The 18,976-nt window shown below is 45.4% G+C and overlaps 1 protein-coding gene across 8 annotated transcripts in view; it reads right to left on the bottom strand.

Moving 5' to 3' along the window:
• The window catches only part of SPATS2L (spermatogenesis associated serine rich 2 like), an 85,686-nt gene extending 67,970 nt beyond the window's left edge, over positions 1 to 17,716 (bottom strand). For 3 of the 8 annotated variants that reach the window (XM_037398886.1, XM_037398889.1, XM_037398892.1), the window contains exon 1: positions 16,998 to 17,144. The gene's annotated coding sequence lies outside the window, so the exon portion shown is untranslated. Of the gene's footprint in view, positions 1 to 16,997; positions 17,146 to 17,313; positions 17,333 to 17,644 lie in introns of those variants that run through there. The other 5 variants (XM_037398893.1, XM_037398894.1, XM_037398887.1 and 2 more) reach the window with 4 other exon arrangements.
• Between the last annotated feature and the right edge of the window lie 1,260 nt (positions 17,717 to 18,976).

The following is an 18,976-nucleotide window of genomic DNA, read 5'->3' as shown; positions in this document are numbered from 1 at the left end:
CACTTTTTTTTTGGACTTTATTATTATTATTATTATTTTGGCCTAGCTACTGAGTCAATCACATTTCCCTACCTGCCAATGAAGTTATTTAGCACATGGAAAGTAAACCTCCGTATCTTTAACATTTAGCCAAGCCTTAAGACATTTAGCCTCAACCTTACGCCTAACACAGACGTAAGCTCCAATGTAGTAAAAGTAAGGGGTGCTCCCTGTCTGTCACTGCTACACCAACAGTCGCAAGGTTCCTGTTTTGCATCTCAATATTCAGCCAATTAATAACAGCATCCTCCAAAGCTGATCTTTACCTGCCTTTACAACACCATGATGTTCCTTTCTGTGAACTGCAGTTTCTAACTTCAGCCAGGGAATGCAGTGTTAAGCATACTCAGCAGGAATCCAGCCTTCAGAGGACAATTCATATTGACATTTACAACACGCACTGCTTATTACAACAAAAGATGCATATGATTATAAAGCAGCATAAGCTCCCTGACTGAAACCATCCTCAATCTGATATTTGCCAAAGATTTTATAGCAAAAAGGATCTGTTAACTTTAGGATTGAGAAAAAACTAAATAAAAGCTTCAGGACTGGATCACCTCTCATCCTATGCCAGATTTCTGCCTGGTGACACAAGTGGGATAGTAATACTACAGTAGGGCAAAGGAGAGAATCCATGTTCAACACTGGTACAGGAGGGAATTACAGTAAATGAACAGCAGCAGCAATGAGGAAGAAAACATGTACATGCCGTGTGGTCTTGTCAAAGAGAAAAATTGTCCTTTAAGGCTTTCATAGCAGAGAGCCAGCATTGCAATCAGACATACAACTGGCACCACTTCAGTTTCAGCCAGCATGAAATAGCACGGTTTAAAAAAACCAACCAACTCTGGTGTTTACTATGATCTACGTGTCTTATAGGACTGGAATATCCAGTCCTTCTAGCCTACGAAGCTCTCCCTGGTTGTGGGAACTTTGGTGTGAGCTAGAGTACCAACATGGGCCTCAGACTCTTCATTGACACGTTTTTTTTTAAACAAGTCCACATGCAGAGTCTGCAAGCACCTTTATTCTAACAGTGATCTGCCATTATTTAAGCCTGTTATTCCCCCTAACTTAGTGACAGCTGACGTTCTTCTCTCAAAGCTTTAAGGGCCTAATCCAATTCCTACTGACAGAGCTGGAACAGACCTGTAACACAGACACACGTGAGCCATATGGTACCTCACTGGATGAGAAATCCCTCTTACAAGTCCACCATCAGAAGAACTGGACCTACTGGAAACCCAAAATGGTTAGAGGACTGAGTTGTGGGCCCCACTAATGCACTAGCTCTCAGACAATGAGCACAAGGCAATGCTTAGAAGTTCTACTTCCTACAAGAATTGCTGTCTGCTACCTACACTTTCCATGCTTTTGATAGATGGGGGATAGTTTTTTCCACAGCTGGGAATGTTTTACTTGGATACGTTTATTTTTCCTCAACCTCTGGCTGACTCACAGATACCTCCATTTATTTTAGCTTTCTGCACTCTCAGAAACAGCAAGCAGGTTTCTGTAACCAACTCTAGGTACACTGTTAGTGACCCTAGTGGATTTATGGAGAGCTCTCTGTTCACCAGTGTTCACTCATGTTCCCTGAGAAGCCTTCTTTTGGGAATTAACTTCATTAAAAGAAACTTATGCACCCATGCTACACTCAAGTTCTCAGAGGGTCTGTATATTTCGCCAAGATTAGCTAATTTGATTTAAGATGAGAATTTTCCCCGAAACACATAAGCCTGCATGCCAAAAGTATTCTTCCAAGGGCACGAAAGGACTTGTGAAGCTACATTCGGAAATATTCACAAAATTACATGAGATGCTCAGCCAAATGGTTATGAGAGTTCTCCATTATTTTCATTACTAAAGAAAATATTCCCTACCACATTCCAAGCTAAGCTTTGCGCACTTTGCCCTGCCCTGAACTGAGGATGCACATGAAGTATATCTGAAGCAGCAATATCCCAGCTCAAGTTAGCAAGACTGCCCGACAACACAAGCCATTATTTGTTTTTCCTTGTTCCAGTCAGGAATCCAGCTTCTGAACTTCCAGAGTCTGTGCAGAATCCTAGAAGTACCCCAATATACTGAACAAACATACCTAAAATAGAAAGCCTTTGTGAGTAGCCAAGTGGAATACTTGAGGGAAAAAATGATCATTAGAGAAGCTGTAGAGGATTTACAATTCTGTTTTGTTTGGATCTGTACAGTAGCCTAGCCCATAAATAGAAACCAGGGTTTTTTACATTTGCTTTGCTTTAGAGAGTTGTGGGAATGATGGTAACCAAGCAACACCACAAAGCTGGAAAGCCCTGCTTAAGGCAACTGCCCATACCCCGATGGGCCAGGATACATGCAGTGCCTAGAGGAGCTATGGGATCTCCAACTTTGTACACTTCAGGGGCTACAAGATTCTAAAAAGAACAAGAAAAAGATTCTGTATGATCTGTGGACTCTCCATGCCTTTTTGTGAAAACTGCCTCCTCACTGAACTGAATTCTCCTGCCAGCTGGAGTCCACTGTGAGCTTTACTCACCATTTTTGCACACTGAAAGGTCAATCTACCAGGAAAGCTTCCTCTTACTGAGGTTGGGAAATGCAAAAATACTGTGTCTCAGACAGCATGTTAACAAGTCAAAATAACCTCCACAGTTTTATTAGAAAATTCACTGCAGACCCATGCGAATTTGAGTATGTCAGTTTGCACAGAACATTACCTTATAATTATTCTAAAAGACAATCATAGAAAGTACAACTAAGTTCCAAAAAATATCCAGTGTCATTTTCTGGGCAAAACCTATCCTCCCATTCACCTATAGCAAATCAGAACAATGAAGCATCGTACAGCTGCTATAATTAATGACAGCCGAAATACCTTATTTTAAATTCAAGCGCAATCACCACTATTTTCAAACTGGCACATCCTCCATGTAATCTGTCTTCAGCCTCCCAACAGAAGGACAGAAGCTTCTGAAGGAAGCAGTACTTGGTATTTTGCAAACTTAAGCAAAATCAGTTTGTGCCCTCACTGTCAAATGGTTCTTCTTCAGCCTTGTACAGCAATTTTTTAAACTGCTCCAAAACCAAAACAGACATTTTCTTAGTAACAAAGCCAATATGTATATATGCATTTCAAGATATAATCATCTTCTGAGAAAGAAATATGTAAATGATGCTTTTAAAAAAAGTTTAAATTATTTGCTTATCCGAACAAGCAGTAGGCAGAGAAAATATGTCTGAACGCATATGGTTTTAACTGAGTGAGGGATTATTTTAGGAGACAAAGGGTATCTGCTGAACAATCAATGCGTGGCAGATAATGCATCAAGGCTGCAGATGCAGGTTTATGCTGCAGTTTAGCAGACAACCCTACAGTGGCTTAATATCACAGGTAAGACAGCGAGGTCAGTACCAAAAGCAACATACTATAGCTGTAGCAGACATGCAGTTAACACAGAACACAGACACTGAAACCTACGGGGTGCACTGAGCAGCTCAATCCAGGAACAGGTTTACAACTTTTCCTGATACCAATACCCAGCTGATACTGGGTTTTACTGTGCATTACCCAGTATCAGAGACAACAACAAATAAGAATTAAAATCTCCAAGAAGCACCAACTAGAGACCACCTCTAAAGATGTCCCCTCCTAGTTACACTGGGACACAGAGAAAAGGGGGCTTCAGGGGACTTAAGTCTACTGCCAGCCTCACTGTGCTTATGAAAAAACATCACACCCTAAATGTGAAAAGCAAAACTTTTCCTCAGCACTAGGTCACATCATAACAACCGGGTTGAGCCTGCCTTTATAACAACGTAAGTGGACATGAAGTCCAAAGAAGACACCAGCACCTCCTGGGGATCCTTACTGGAAAGTAGCCCAGCAGAGGAATGTACACTCTGCTCACCCATTGGAGCAGGGAGTACATCCTGCTCAGAGCGCAACCACTCTGCTCAGAATCTAGTACTGCAGCAGCAATGGGATCCTCAAGTCCGATTCCACCTCGCTCCATCTTAGCTGGCCTGATCTCTAGAAAGGAAGAGGACTGAGAACTCCCAGCTAGCTATCCTTTAAGCAGTTTCACACTCTTCTGTCCTTCCTGGCACTCTTACAAGAGCTGAACACAACTACGAAGCATGTTTTATAATATAGAGCTCCTGCAATTAAATATATTCCTTTATATATAAAACTCCAATCTTTATTTCTCTCCATTTAGAATGGGGAAATACCCTCTTTTCTTGTTGCATACAAATTCTAAGAATGGGATTGTCCTGGTTTCAGCTGGAACAGAGTCAGTTTTCTCCTTAGTAGCTAGCACAGTGCTGTGTTCTGGCTCCGATGTGGGAACGATGCTGGTAACACACTGCTGGTTTCAGTTCTTGCTGGGCGATGTTTTACTAAGTCAAGGACTTTCCAGCTTCTTGGGCCCTGCCAGCGAGAGGGCTGGGGGGGCACAGGAAATTGGGAGGGGGCACAGCCAGCACGGGTGACCCAAGCTAGCCAAAGGGGTATTCCATACCGTATGGTGGCACGCTGAGTATATAAACTGGGGGAAGAAGGAGGAAGGGGGGGACATTTGGCATTACGGCGTTTGTCTTCCCGAGTAACCGTTATGCGATGGAGCCCTGCTGTCCTGGGGGTGGCTGAACACCTGCCTGCCCATGGGGAGTAGCGAATGAATTCCTTGTTCTGCTTTGCTTGCATGCGCGGCTTTTGCTTTACCTATTAAACTGTTCTTATCTCAACCCTGGAGTTTTACATTTCTTTCCGATTCTCCTCCCCATCCCTCTGGGTGAGGGGGAGTGAGCGAGCGGCTGCGTGGGGCTTGGTTGACAGCCGTGGTATCATAATGAACAAAAATGAATAATGGAATCAATTTACAAATGTAAATATAACTCCATCCTCCTTTGAAGTTTTAATAGGAAGGAGGAGCAAAATTACTCAGGGGATCTTGGTCAGACTTAGTCATGAGTGTAAATGAGATCTCATTCCCATGTGGTATTTCACATCACAAAGGAAAGCATGCAGAGCTCTCACAGCCCTGAGACAGAAGGTTCCATGAAACACTAATTTGTATGTCAAAGCAGCCTCTTCATGGGAATAACATACAAGTAATAAAACAACTCCCAAAGTTTTGAAGTGAAGCAAACTTCTCACGCTGGAACTTACTGCTGCTCTGACCATTTAAAATATTTTGGTCCAGGCTTCAGCTGAAATGCTTGTGCCAGTCTCTGAGTTATGAAGCAATGTGGCAAAAATAAAGCCAAAATATGGTTTGGTTTTCTTTTATGCTAATGAGGTTGAATAAAAGCGTGTTCTGGTGCAAGTCTGGAATGCCTTCACTGAACCCAGATACACTCTATGCTAAAGGAAACCAGAGTTTGCCTCAGTTTGTTGGCACAGCACCCTCTGTATGGATCTTTTATTCAGAATTCCTGTCTGTATTTACTTTCATAGGAACAAACGTATTTACTGCTGCCACTGAGCCTCAGCAACTGACTTACGACTTGGCCTCTCTGCTCCAAGTCCTTTGATACACCAAAAGTAAAGTTTGTTCCAGTAATATCCGCTCACCCACAAGACATAGTCTGCATAGTTTATGGTACACTAAAAAAAGGAACATGTTACATTTCAGTGACAAAGTTGCATGGAAAACATTACTCACACACAAGGCAGCCAAGCTACCATCTCCAACCCAACCTTTGCTTTGAGACTTCTGTTTGGTTTAGTTTTGCAAACCTCACAGTACATTGATGTTATTTATTTTTCCATTTTATTTCCTAAGATTTTTGCTACTTACGTAGAAGGGACAAGGGACACAAAAATAAATATGGCTACAACCTACCCATCTCATTTGCAAGGTCTCATGACTTTCACAGATGGACCTTCATGGTATAGGCTTTGCTCACATCACCAATGAAATCAACATCATCCTTTTAACTCCAGTCCTCAGTATGAACTGCAGATTTCACATGTCAGCAAATACCTTAAAATCCACATCTGCAGATTTCAAACACACACACTGCCTGACCACCTTGTGTTCACCTTCATCATCAATATGTTAAAAATTAAAATTCATTTCAGCCACCTCAGTGCATCAGTACACCTCTTCTCCTAGTGAATTACTGAAGTCTGTGAACTTGGGAAGCCATACAAGCAACTCCTGGTGCACGTTCAGGATTACAGCACATTGTAAAAGCTGGCCATTAAAAGCAGAATTACGAAGTTACAAAATACAAGTGGAACTATTACATCTTTTCATGTCTTGTATATAATGAAATGCCCCACTTAACACAAATCATTCTAACTGAATTATCAGTATTCAAACCAGCCTGAAGCACGGCCAAAAATCCACTGCTGTCACTACTCATGAGCATTTCCTGCCAGCAGGATCCAATGAGTGAGCTGACAAACCCAAAGGGCTGAGACCCCCTAAATCAGAAATGGTGTGTTAGACGCATACCACTATGCATGCAGAATTGACTGGAGGCATGACATGATTTCCAGGAATAAGCTTAGAAGGAAAAAAAAAGTAAAAAGGAAATAAAAAATGAAGACTTTTAAAATTTTAATCTAAATTTCTATTTAGACTTTCAAAACATTATATGCTGTAATTACTCTGGCAGTCACATCTCCCCCAAAGAGAAAGTAAAAGGAGATGAATAGAAACATGTTGGGGGGTTTTTCTAAGATTTTTTTTTTAATGCATTACAAACACTTTTTATATGGTTAAAACATTTTGTATGTCGGGGTGTCAGGTGGGCAATAATTATTTTAATCTTTCTTATTTTAAAAATGGTAGCAGATAAAACCAAAACAGCCACTCCATATCAGAGGCCAATTTTTTACCCATTTCCCTACAATCACCATCAGAACTTATAGCATAAACAGTCTTCTGACACAACTGATCTGTCCATCCACACGCCCAAAAATAAACATGCTGCAAATGCAAAAAAGAGATGTGAACTACCATAGAACACAGTATGTAACATCAGCCTGCTAAGGAACAAACACAAACCCACTGAAACTGCCTCCCTTCAGCGTTAATTAAGTAAGATCACAGAAATTTAAGGAAAACCTTCAAACCTTAGGTATGTCTAAATATATCAATATATATTTTATTTTTTATTTTATATCAATATTTTATATTATTACATAAAATAAAAGTAACATTTAAAAAAAATACTTTAAAAGCCTGAAGACAGAACTAGATAATGAAGACTGGTACCAGAATACAAAGTCCAGTAGTTTACCAGAAATACCATTAGCTGGTCCTTCTCGGACGCCTGGCATTTAAGAAAGGGAAGAATTCTGGAAACAGCCTCTCCTGCAGATACTACTTTGACCTAAATTTGACTACTACTATCATGGGAGGGTAAGGGATAGAGCCGTTGGAGGAGGGAGAGCGGAAGAGGCAAACAGAACTCCAAACAATGAATCAAATAATAATTCAAAGCCCCAGCAAAGGAGCTGGGATGAGGGAGGTCATGGAGTCAGAGCTGGGCAGGACCTGCAATCAAAGATGCTTAAGAAGTATTATTTAAAGCAACAGAGAAGAGCACTGTTCAGTCATGCATTGTTTCATGTAAGAGACAAATTTAGAAACTGGCAAATCAATTCCTGCACAACTAGAACGGGAATCCCACAGAATTAATGCCACAAGAGAAATTATGAAACTAACATTTATCAGCAAGACAGACAAGTTCCCAGAGGTAGAGGTGTTGCTTTGGCCCTACTCTCTATGTACATATTGCATGTGAAATGGAATCGCAGAGCCATTTTTGTAACAGCTCTGATAGATGCACTCTCTGTATGAGCGTTTTTCTTTCAGTGGCCTGTCATTTCTGTGAAGAGAGGTTCAACACACCTCAGCTCGTTATATTTCTCACAGAGGAACACTCACACCTGTCAGCAATCACATGAATATCATCACATGGCTGTTAATACATAATGGTTAGGACCTTATTAGCAGATCTCTCTGCTTCTCCTTTCAAGGAATTATGAGAACTCAATTTACTCCACACGACTTCAAGCCAAATCTTTTATACAAATTATCGGCCTTGATTCATTAGCCACTTGGAGGCAAAAGTTAACAGCCTCTAATTTTTCTCATATTTTATTTTAAAGAACAACAAAGTCCTACATTCCCATCAAAAGCAAATAAAACTCCTAGATGGCTCCAGGTTTCAGCTTATACTCTGAAAATGGAAATAGCATTCCAAACAATCTGGGCAGAGAGCTAGAAACAGGCAAAGGTTGGGCCCCACTCCTCCTATTCAGCTGATCCTCATGCAGGATCAAGCTGTAAGAAGGTAAGTCTGGTAGACTCCTTCCAGGAAGAAGCTACATGAAAACATTTAAATATTTAAAACAGTCACATAAAAAAAGTATATGGTCAGACCAGAGCAAAGTGTGCTATCTTTATCTCTTTATGTATGACAAGACAGATCACACACACAGACTTCCTTGTATCATACATGCTGAAAATCTTACGTAGTTCAGATTGCGCTGACTATGAGTGGCTGATACTATCCCATCCCATTACTGCCATCTGACTGCTCTTTGGACATTACTTTTAACTACATGCAGTTTATTTGTATATTCTGTGTGTTGTGGGGGGATTTTTTTGTTTTTGTGTTTTTTTGGGGGAGGGGGGAATGTTTTAGGGTGAGGGTTTTTTTGTGTTGTTTTTTTAAAAAAAAAACAAAACACAGGTACATTTCTATATTTGCATTAACACAGAGGGATACCAATTTATGGCCTGTCTCTTAAGGAGTCCATCTGCTGTTCAAAAGCCTGTGTATCCCTGTATTTTCCACTTCAATTAACACAGATTCCTTCCCAAAGCTCTTTTCTGCGGCTGGTACCGCAATCTGAACATGTCCAAAAATGTCACACAACAGCCCCTGAGTTTCCTCCCAGAAAAATTCTAACTTAGAAAAAGGCAAACCCTTTCACAGAGTCTGGTACCAAATTTGTTCAAAGACAAAATCCATCAAAACAAGCACTCCCAGCACCGCACCCCCCACAGCAGGGCAGCTGCCGCCAGCCCCAGCAGTGCCCAGTGCCTGCCGCAGCTTTACAGGAGCCTGGCTCCCACAGACATCTGGCAAAGGGCCTTCACCACACGCCCACCTTACAGCCCAGCATTTCAGAATGAATTGTCCTTGCCCAGGTCATTTGGCACTGCAGAAAAACAGCCCCTGCTATCACGCTGCTTGGCCATTTTGCTCTATTAAACCACTTCTAAAGAGCTGGGCTCTGACTCCACAGGCAGCTCAGCGAGGGTGCAGAGCCTGGTAGGCCGAGTTCAGCCCAGAACAAGCACTGTAGCATCACACAAAGTGTCATTTTTTGTCATAAGTAACAGCAATCTTGAGGTTTTTCTTTTTTTCCTTTTTTTTTTTCTTAATTTACAGAAAAGGAACCTTTAGTATCAGACTAAGCCACTCTCCGAAAGAAGAAGATATTCACTTAAAATAGTGAGTGACAGTTTAAAGTTGTGCTAGTCAGTTTAATTAATGATTACATTTACATTGCTTCATTCCTTTAATATGATGCAACAAGGGTAATGACTAACCTTTTTGCAGTTTAATAGACCTTCCAACTACAAGATAATCCCTTTTCCATTTAACAAGCCCCTTGTTACAGTTTAATAAATCTAGTTTTGCTCTTCAGCAATTCTTTTTAAAGTGCTTTGGAAGGTACCACCATTCACCTACAGCCTGATTTTCAGAGGACCTGACTGCACAAAATTCCAATCAAAACTTTCTGCACTCAATACCTCTGAGAATCCAACACCAGAAGGCAACTGGAAGTTTTCAACCTTTCTCATCTACAGGGTAAGGGGCAAAATAATCAGTCAGGTACAGTGTAACTTTAGAAAAGGGAACTGCATATTAAAATGCTACTAACATGGGAACCTCAACTCACCCCATTAGTGTAGAGAAAGGCAACCATCATTCTTTGTCAAGTGATGGCAGCACAGCGGATGAATTTACGCACATGACCATCTGTTGCCAGATTAGACAACTTTCCAGTCTGCCAAATGCCTGTTCTTTTTCAGAACTTCCCTGGGTTTGTAGGCTTACTCTCTCTACTACAAACCAGAACACATTATAGAGTCCCCTTCATCCTAAAACACTGTGGACTGTGAGCCCTCCCACAGAACTGCCAGAAGTTTTGAGACTGAGCACTGCTTAAACACAGGGCCATGGGAGCCAAAGGCAGCCCACTGCTGCAGCCTGCTCCACAGTTGCTTATCACGCCATGTTCTTGGCTAAGGACATGGAACCAAACTCCTATTCACATTGCAAGTGCTGCAAAACTTCCAATACACTTAGAGCTCCGACAAGACCTTGGCTTGAAATACCTCTTCCACAGAAAATAATCCGCAAAGGACCTAGACCGCACCTATTTCAGACATGCAAAGAGCTTGTGTCCCTCATGACAGGAAAAAATTGTGAGTTTACTGGCCATGCTGTGATCCAGACCCAATAGCACACCATTAGAACCATCTCATATCAAAAAGCCCAGTAAACAACGTAAACAATAACTAGACAAAAAAAAAAAAAAAGGAGGCTATATAAAGATCATAAGGCAAGATACCGATTTTACATCGGCATCCAGAAGGACAGCTCCACTGATGTTGAGGATTTCCTGTCTTCAGCATGCACCAGAAACATTGTGACATTTTCCATAGTTCCCTTTCACTCACAGGTAAACACTAGAGAGCCAGAGATCTTCTGATGTAAAGCTGATTGCCTGCTCAGCTCGAGGTTTCCCCAATACATCACTGTCTGGATATTTGTCTTCTTTTGAGATAAAATGATAATAATCACATTTTAAAAAGTCAGTGCAGCTACTGCAATTGACTCTATGCCAACCACATTCTCTAGTCTTCCACAAAACTTTCCAATCTACCAGCAACTCGGTAAAGAATCAGCCTGTGTAGGTCAACAAGACACAAGAGCACAGATATTAAAGACAGGTGTGTGGTTTTAGCAACAGATAATAAAGGGAGAACTGTTTTTACTGAGTGAGAAGGAAACGATAAAGGGCCAAACTCTGTACTTGTGGATTTCAGTGAGCATAAGCCCCAAGAGAATCTGGCTCTAAATCAGTAATGCAGGAACTGCTGCAAGACCACCGTTTCCATCAGATCCTTAACCAAATGGCCAAACTGGAGGAAAACCCATCAGGGCCAGGGAAGCCCTGGTCTCGTACTACCATCACACAGAAAAAATATTCCCTGTAGTTCCTCCCTTTTGCCCTCAGCTCACAAGCTTCCATTCCCATCTGAGTATCTAAACAGACATGGCCAAAAACTTTGTGCCTTCTGACTGCCAGAGCTCCTCCTGGCCCCGGGATCTTCCCCAGCCTTCCTCCCTCACCCCCTCACCAGGGCTTCCTCCAGCCACCTTCCCTGCTCTTGTCACCACTACAAGCCTCCAGGCACTCCTACACAGCAGCCGCTCTGGTTAATCCACATTTGCCTCGCTGCAGACCTCTCTGGGGCACCGCTGGCAGGTACACCTCTTGCCCTACTCGTGCTACAGCTGTGTGCGTTTGATAGTACACCTGATCTTCCAACTCCCTTCTGCTGGTCTTTCCTTGTGTTTCAGACCCGGCTGCCTCTGTTGGCCAGATCAATCATCCAATCCTTTCTGGCTCCCACTGTGTTTGTACACAACGTAATTTCGCTGTCTTGGGAGGAAGAAACCCTCAAGTTCTTCAAGATTTTTAATGAGAAGTAAGTTTCCTCCTTTCACTCTAGTAACAAAGTGGCTGCAGTACACGGGAAGCCTCAGGAGCTGCAGGAATGGATGGAGAAGCCTCTCTCCACCCAAGCACTGTGCAAGCAGCCCATCTCCGCACCACCCCTCTCTTCATCAGCTCCAGAGCGAGGAGCACAAGCTCCAATCCTAACACCAAAACACAACTTCATGCCAGCAGCTTAACAAACCAGCCAACTCAAAACAGTTTCTAGACAGCACTAAGTTATTATTGGAAAACAGACTTACAAAATTAGGCAACATTTCATTCAGACTGAGTCCTAAAGATCACTAAATCAAATGCTTCATAGGCTAGTATTACTGCACAAGACTGTTATTCCCTCTATCAACACAGCAAGAAGTCCCACAGCAATGACATCTTGGGACTTATAGGTTTTTCCACCACTAGTATAAACCACAGTCTCTGAATACATTCCCACTCAGAAGCACCACCACCCCCAGGCTGCACATGCAAGGCTTTTATTGCATTTAATTTTACACAGAGAACCAGACCCAGTACCGTAATTTTAATACTAAAAGCGGACAGTTTAAGCGTAGTGCAGCAGTGGAAACCTCAACCTGGATGCGTGTAGGACAGCACATACTCAATGCTGGTTTTAAACATTACTAAGAAAGCAATTCAGTCCGAAACGACCATTTAAGTACATGCTTGAGCTTGAAGTCGTCTGGAGCCCAAATATTCTTTCTTGGCAGTGGCACTTCAACCAGTAAGAGAGCCTGAAGTCCTGACCTGTCACCCCACTAGCTGTCAGCATGCATCAGCCTTCAGCAACAGTAAATGCCCCGCGCCATGGAGAGCACTCAGATGGACACTCCAGTGCTGAACCTTCAGGGCAAGCTCCGCACAGGTTTCTAACACCACCAATCAGGATCCTGAAGAGCTACCATCATTCTGAAACATGTCATAGCACAAACACCATCTTTCGGTGCTATTCCAATAAGATTCAGGCAAACACCATTAATCTTTGCATGGGTTTTGTGTAAGGCTGGGACAACAAACACCAGGCTACCTGCCCTGCATGTCAGGTGTTTGTTTTGAAATGCTGCCGGGCAGGTTGGCCTTAGCAGCATGAAGGGGTAACAACTCAGCAAGGCTCTACTGCCAACACAAGAATGGTAGCAGCTTCTTCAAAACTGACTCAAAACACACCCACAACTTTCGAGGATAGTCATCTCCCAGGAAGTCATACTCACAAGCCCACTCAGCCATGCACAGCACAAACAGGTAACATTGCTCAATGCCACTCAGAACGTAAAACAGCATCAACCCTCTTGGAAGCACAGTTCATGGAAACACCAGCCTTAAGTAACCACTTAAAAAAAAAAATAAAATAGAACAGACCTTCAGTCAGTGAACATCAAATACCACCGCAGCGGGGTTTACACAGGCCAAAATCTGTCCCCAACTCTGAGCAGCAGCACACTGGTATTTACAAACAGGTGAGGCTTCTTTGCCATTTGAACTCTTTACCTTTTCAAGGCTCAGGAGATCAGATTCATGAATACTTTAAACACTGAACACAGTACACAGCCATAGGCATTTTTTTCAGTCAGCAAACCCCTAGACAGAGTACTGAAAAGTCTATTATGAAGGCCAGTCACTATCCTCTTCTTGAATGACCACATGAAAATCTGGGACTGTTGCACAATGGATTGAAAGAGCCTTTTGTCTGAAGGAAAAGGACAAGGAGTCACAAAGTATTGCAGATTCATTTCTAACTCATGTTTTTTGAAGAAATTGTATAGCTTCAGCTAAGAGCAAACCAAGAAGACAGCAGGCTTTGAAAAATGTTATGCCACAACCCTTTCCCACTATGTACACACAGAGCATATTTTTAGATTAGTCTCTTTTGTATTACAAAAAGATGGGCAGGCATTCTGTATTATTGTTGTTTTACAAGAGAAGTTTAAAACACATGCAGAGTTTTGACTTTATTCCAAAACCTTAATTAGGGTCTGCAGCACTATTTGTCTTGTCCAAACAGAAAATCATCTGAAGCTTTTTTGGTACAAGATCTAGTAAAAGTATAATTGTACTGGGACAAGAAGTGAAAGCATTGTCACTGGTGCTTAATAATCACCGATTGAGCAAATTTGCCATCACCCATAAAGTATATGATGGCCTATTCCACAAAGACTTTTTTTTTTATATACTGAGAAACCAGCAACTGACTCTTTAAAGTTTGAGGTCTGTTTCTGAAGTATCTCAAAAAAAAAAAAAAAAAGGGCCGATTACATCTGCTGATAACTTCTCAAAAGTAAGAAATGCTTTACTTCTCCATCCACCCCAATCGAATTTTCAGTTCTCAGATTTTACATACAGGCAGCGCGCACACCCCAAATGGGATTTGCACACATGATTTCATTACAGAGTTTCTAAGCAATCTTCACACGGACAAATTTTCAGCAGGAAAGACAGTGGGAGCTAATAAGCAAAACCAGATTTCTTCTAATCCATATCCAGAACTAAGGAATTACTGCACGTCCACTCAGAAACAAAAGTCATGGCCATCAGATTTCCCTTCTTCACCAGTCTGTTCTACCCAGGTACTGTGAAACTTAACAGTCAAAAAATGTCAGTTTTCACCTTCCAGATTCTTGCTGCATCCCAGAATTTATATTCCTTGTGTGCCCACAACCCCTCCTGAAATCAAGCAACATATTTTGCACACACCATTGGTCAAGGTGTCAGTTGGATTTAGCTCTTCCAACCACCCTATGAAATTGTACCAGGCAAGGAGCTGGCCTTCGGCATGTTACAAGACAGCTCTACCGGGTCCAAAATCTCTGCTGCTGGAATCATGCATGGCATCACCTGCAGACATATATTGGAAGTAAAAGTCCTGCCATGCCAAATATAACCCCAAGGTAACTACAGAGCCCATCATCTCACACTCTGTAAAACATGGGTTTATAGTCCTCAGGACTGCAAAGAGGAACTTCCAAATGCGAAGCAGAGGCAAAGCAACGCTGCACCATCTTCTTGACGCTCAAGATGCTTAGAAGCAAACGGGGCAACGAGATGTGAACCGCACAGCCCCCTGCTGATGCCAGGGAAGTTCAGGGCCAAATACTTTGGTATAATAATGCTACAGAGTGTTCCTTTCAAACAACTATTAGCAGAGGAACCTGCCCAGTCTAAAATAAAAGGCACTCCACTATCAAAGTTAACTATTTCACTACAGTTCATTTTTTTTTACACAAAGGCGAAAACGGCAAGAAAGCTAGTGAAGCATCTAAGGAGGGAAGAAAACATGGAGGACAGAGGAGACAGTAGCACCAGCCATATTTTCCCAGAATAACATGGACAATAAAATCCTTAATATTAAATAAGAGTCAACTACAATTAACAGTAAGTTATTTTTCTTCCCTTGATCTTTGAGCAAAGCCTCACTGCCCCTGGGTCTTCTGCTCCAAATTGTACACAGCTTTACTTTTATCCTCTGGTGCACAGTGAAAAGCGGAGTTCAACCTTTCCTTCAGATTTGTAAAGCACCACACCAGATTGTTTTGAGGGAAAAAAAAAAAATGAGGATTTTTTTTTTTTGTCATCTGCATGACTAGCATTACTTAACAGTGTCCAAAGGCCTCCAAGACATGGGCCCTGAAAAAATACTAGGAAATACAGGCCCTAGAATGACAACATAGGCAATGTGTGTAGTCAAAAAGAAACTCATATATAACAGCTTGGGGTAATTAATACCAAATACAGGTCAACTACAACTGCAGATGGGCACAGCTTTAGCACTTCCACCATTGCTAGAAGTCAAAGAAAATACAAAAGAGACCGCAGGGCATTAGGATCTTGTTGTGCTTTCTATTAAAAATAGGCCCAAACTGATTTCAGTTCCAGACAGGTTATTTCCTTAAAACCTGGGAAACGGCACGAAGGTGACCTGACATTGCCTCATTTCCACTTCTTTGAGCAAGCACTGGATAAGAATAATTGATCTAGATTCAGAACCAAACCTCCCTCAAGACAGAAAGTACTCAGAAATGCCTGTGTTCAATTTTTAGGCTCGTTACTGTTATGTCAGACAAAAAAGCAACTCTCAAGCACATGTTGCTTCTCAGGCCTCTGCCTGGGCATAAGGACTGTGGAAACAGACCCTTCACTTAAGGATAACCCTCAGAACATTTTGAAGGGTACTCAATTTATTTAATCTTAATCATAATACTTTTTTCTTACACAGTACATTTCCCAGAGCTGTGACCTTACCTCCATAGGTATTTATACAGCACCTGACACAGTACAAGGCTTATCTTGATTGGTGTCTCATTACATTTAACAGATCCTGCTGTGTTCCTAAAGGGCCAAACTCCTTCAGCTCCCACAACACAGCTAGTTGGAGAACACTCGCAGTCTAGTGGCAGCATTCAGCTCCAGCAGGCTGTGATGGTGCCTCATAAAATTCATCAACTTGTTCTGACCTGGAAATCGTTCTGCATTTACAGGGTTTGACTGCATTCACAGAAACAACTGTGGCAAGGGCACAGTGTCCTGCTCCCAGCAGACTCTAGTTAGCGGCATTCAACACGTTACTGCCCTGCATTTCTTTCATGGCCAGTGCAAATACACTCCTAGTTAACCCTGACATTCTGCATGCAGCAGTCTTTTCTACTTTCTGAGTAGAAAGCTTTTACTTTACCTTTCTTGAATGATCACATTCTGGAAAATGTGTTAAGAACACATCAGGAACTCAAAGAAACAGAAGACAGACGCTTTAGACTGGTAATTCAAGTTTATAAGTTAACGGAAAAGAATTCCTGTGGAAAATCGTTAGTTGCCTTGTAGCACAATTTCAAGCTGGAAACAACCAAATCGGTCCAGGGGAATGTGACCTGGAATGAAGCAGATGGGTTTACCTGTGGTGCCTCTTGGCTCTCCTAAAGAAAATAAATCTGGTAGCGCAAGCGATTCACATCTCAGGATGATAAGGCTAAGGGTGGGGAAGAAGCTTGCACTATTCATTTACAGCCCAACAAAGGAAGCATTGCATTCTGACAGAGAATAAAAGAAAATTGCCAGCTGCCACTGCTTATCAACGAATTCCACACCTAATGATTAAGTTTTTCATCCACAGCAGAAAAAAGGACGACAAACGTTAAAAAAACCACCAAAGCAACCAAAAACCGCACCAAACCCAAACCAAGCCTACCTCCCGGGCGGTCTTTTACCTTGGTGCAGATAAAAGCCCAGCCTCAGCCGGCTGTGTTCGTGCGGAGAGGGCAGCCGGGGCACGGCGCCCCCGCCCCGCCGCGCAGCAGTACGCTCGCGCCGGTCACCGCGCTTCGCGGCACGGCAGGGGCCACGGCCGCCGTCCCGCCACCGCCGCGCGCCCGGGGACGGGGGGGGGGAGGGGGGAGCCCGCTCGCTCCCCGCCCGCCGGCCACTCCCCGCCTGCCCGCCCGCTCCCTACGCGCCGCTCGCTCCCCGCCCGCCGGCCGCTCCCCGTTGGCGGCCCGGGCTGTTACCGGCTAGCCCAGCGCAGCCCCGCTCCGGCTCCGGCGGCGCCCGCGCGCTGCCGGGGCGGCGGGAATAGGGCGAGCCGCGGCCAGCGGCTCCCGCTGCTGGCAGAGCCGGTCCCGGCGCACGCTGGGCCGCCCGCCGCCCGCGCACCGCCGCGGGGCAGGGGGCCGCCTGCCTCCGCCCGCAGACGGGGGCCGGCGCCGGGACCCAAGCCGCGGGAGCAGCGGCGAGGCGAGGCGCCGCGCGCCACCACAGGAGCCTGCCCCGCTCCCCGCCGCCCGCGGGCGGGAAAGTCGCGGCGGGCCGCCCCCGGACCCGGGCACGGCGGCGCCTCACCTGGTGGCCGCAGCGAGCCGAGCCGCGCCACGGCAGAGGCCGGGAGGAGGCTCCGGGGCGCGGCGGCCGGCGCCGAGGGCGCGGCTTGTAGCGGCGCCGCCCGCGAGCGGGGACACGCCTCGCGCTCCTCCCCTGCACGCGCGCGCCGCCCCGGGCCCGCGTCGGCAGCGGCCGCCCGCGCCCCGCCCGCGGCAGGCGAGAGGGTGCCCCGCGCCGGGGGTGCCGCGGCGACGGGCGGCACGGGGCTCACCTGCGCGCGGGCCTACCCCCCGCGGCGGGGCCGGGGCCGGGCCGGGGCATCGCGGCCTGCGCGCTCCGGCGGCCGCCGCCTTTACCGGGCACCTGCCCGCCCCGGGGCGCCGCCCGGCCGGGCCCTCCCGAGCCGCGGAGCGGAGCTGCGGCAGCTAGCGCACCGCCCGTCGCCCCACGCCTCGCCTCTCCGCCGGCCGCACCAGCCGCTGGCGCGGGGGCCTGGGGACCCACCGCCGCCCCCCGGACGCCCGCGCCTCGGCTCCCAGAGCAGCCCCCCCCACCCCGTCAGGCACGACGGGGAGGCGGCGCGCGGTCCTCTCCGCCGCCAGCCACGGCTGCCCGCGCCGCGGCGTGGCAACGCTCCCCGCTCCGACCTGCGGCGGGCCCGTACGCACGGCAGCGACCGGGCGGGCCGCGCCCCGGGCCGGCGGCGGGGCGGCCGCAGCCACCGCCGTGCCCGCCGCCACCAAAGCCGGGGGCGCCGGTGGGATACGCAGCCTTACGGCCGGGCCGCGGGCTCGGAACCGGCGCTGCAGCTGGCGGCGTGCCCGCAGAGCTGCCCGCGTCGGCAGTACGCTCGGCGTGCCCGGGCTTGTGCGCCGCCCTGCACCCCCGGCGGGCGGGCTGGAGCCCACGGCAGCGGCGCCATACGGTCACGGAACAAGGGTGCCGGTGTGAGCCGTGGGCCTGAGACCCATCGAAGGAACACGTGGAAACACGTGGGGTGAAAGGCTCTGACGGCCTTACAAATTGTATTCGGGTGGGGGAGGGCAGGGAGAACGAGAACGTGGGGAAAAGAAGAATGAAGAAGGATCCTGGTGGTTAGCTCACGCACGAACTGTATGTGCTCAGCCAAAGGTCACTCCTTATATTTTCTCTTTAATTTCAGTGGCGGTAGACGGTATATGAAGAAAAATCTAAAAATAAGAATGGCCAGAAATAGATTAGGTTTTTGTGTGACAGTGTAGTGGGAAGAAAAGCCTGAGCTGCAACTTCATTTGGTGTCTTTTTAAAAAGTAGTGACTTGGAGAAAGTTAATTAAGATGCATGGTAAACTTACTTAGAAAAGTTAAACAAAAA

Source organism: Falco rusticolus, chromosome 8 (genome assembly GCF_015220075.1).
Source record: "Falco rusticolus isolate bFalRus1 chromosome 8, bFalRus1.pri, whole genome shotgun sequence".
NCBI classification, from domain to species: domain Eukaryota; kingdom Metazoa; phylum Chordata; class Aves; order Falconiformes; family Falconidae; genus Falco; species Falco rusticolus.
Note: the sequence above shows the minus strand (reverse complement) of the source record. Positions and strands in the feature narration are given on the sequence as shown.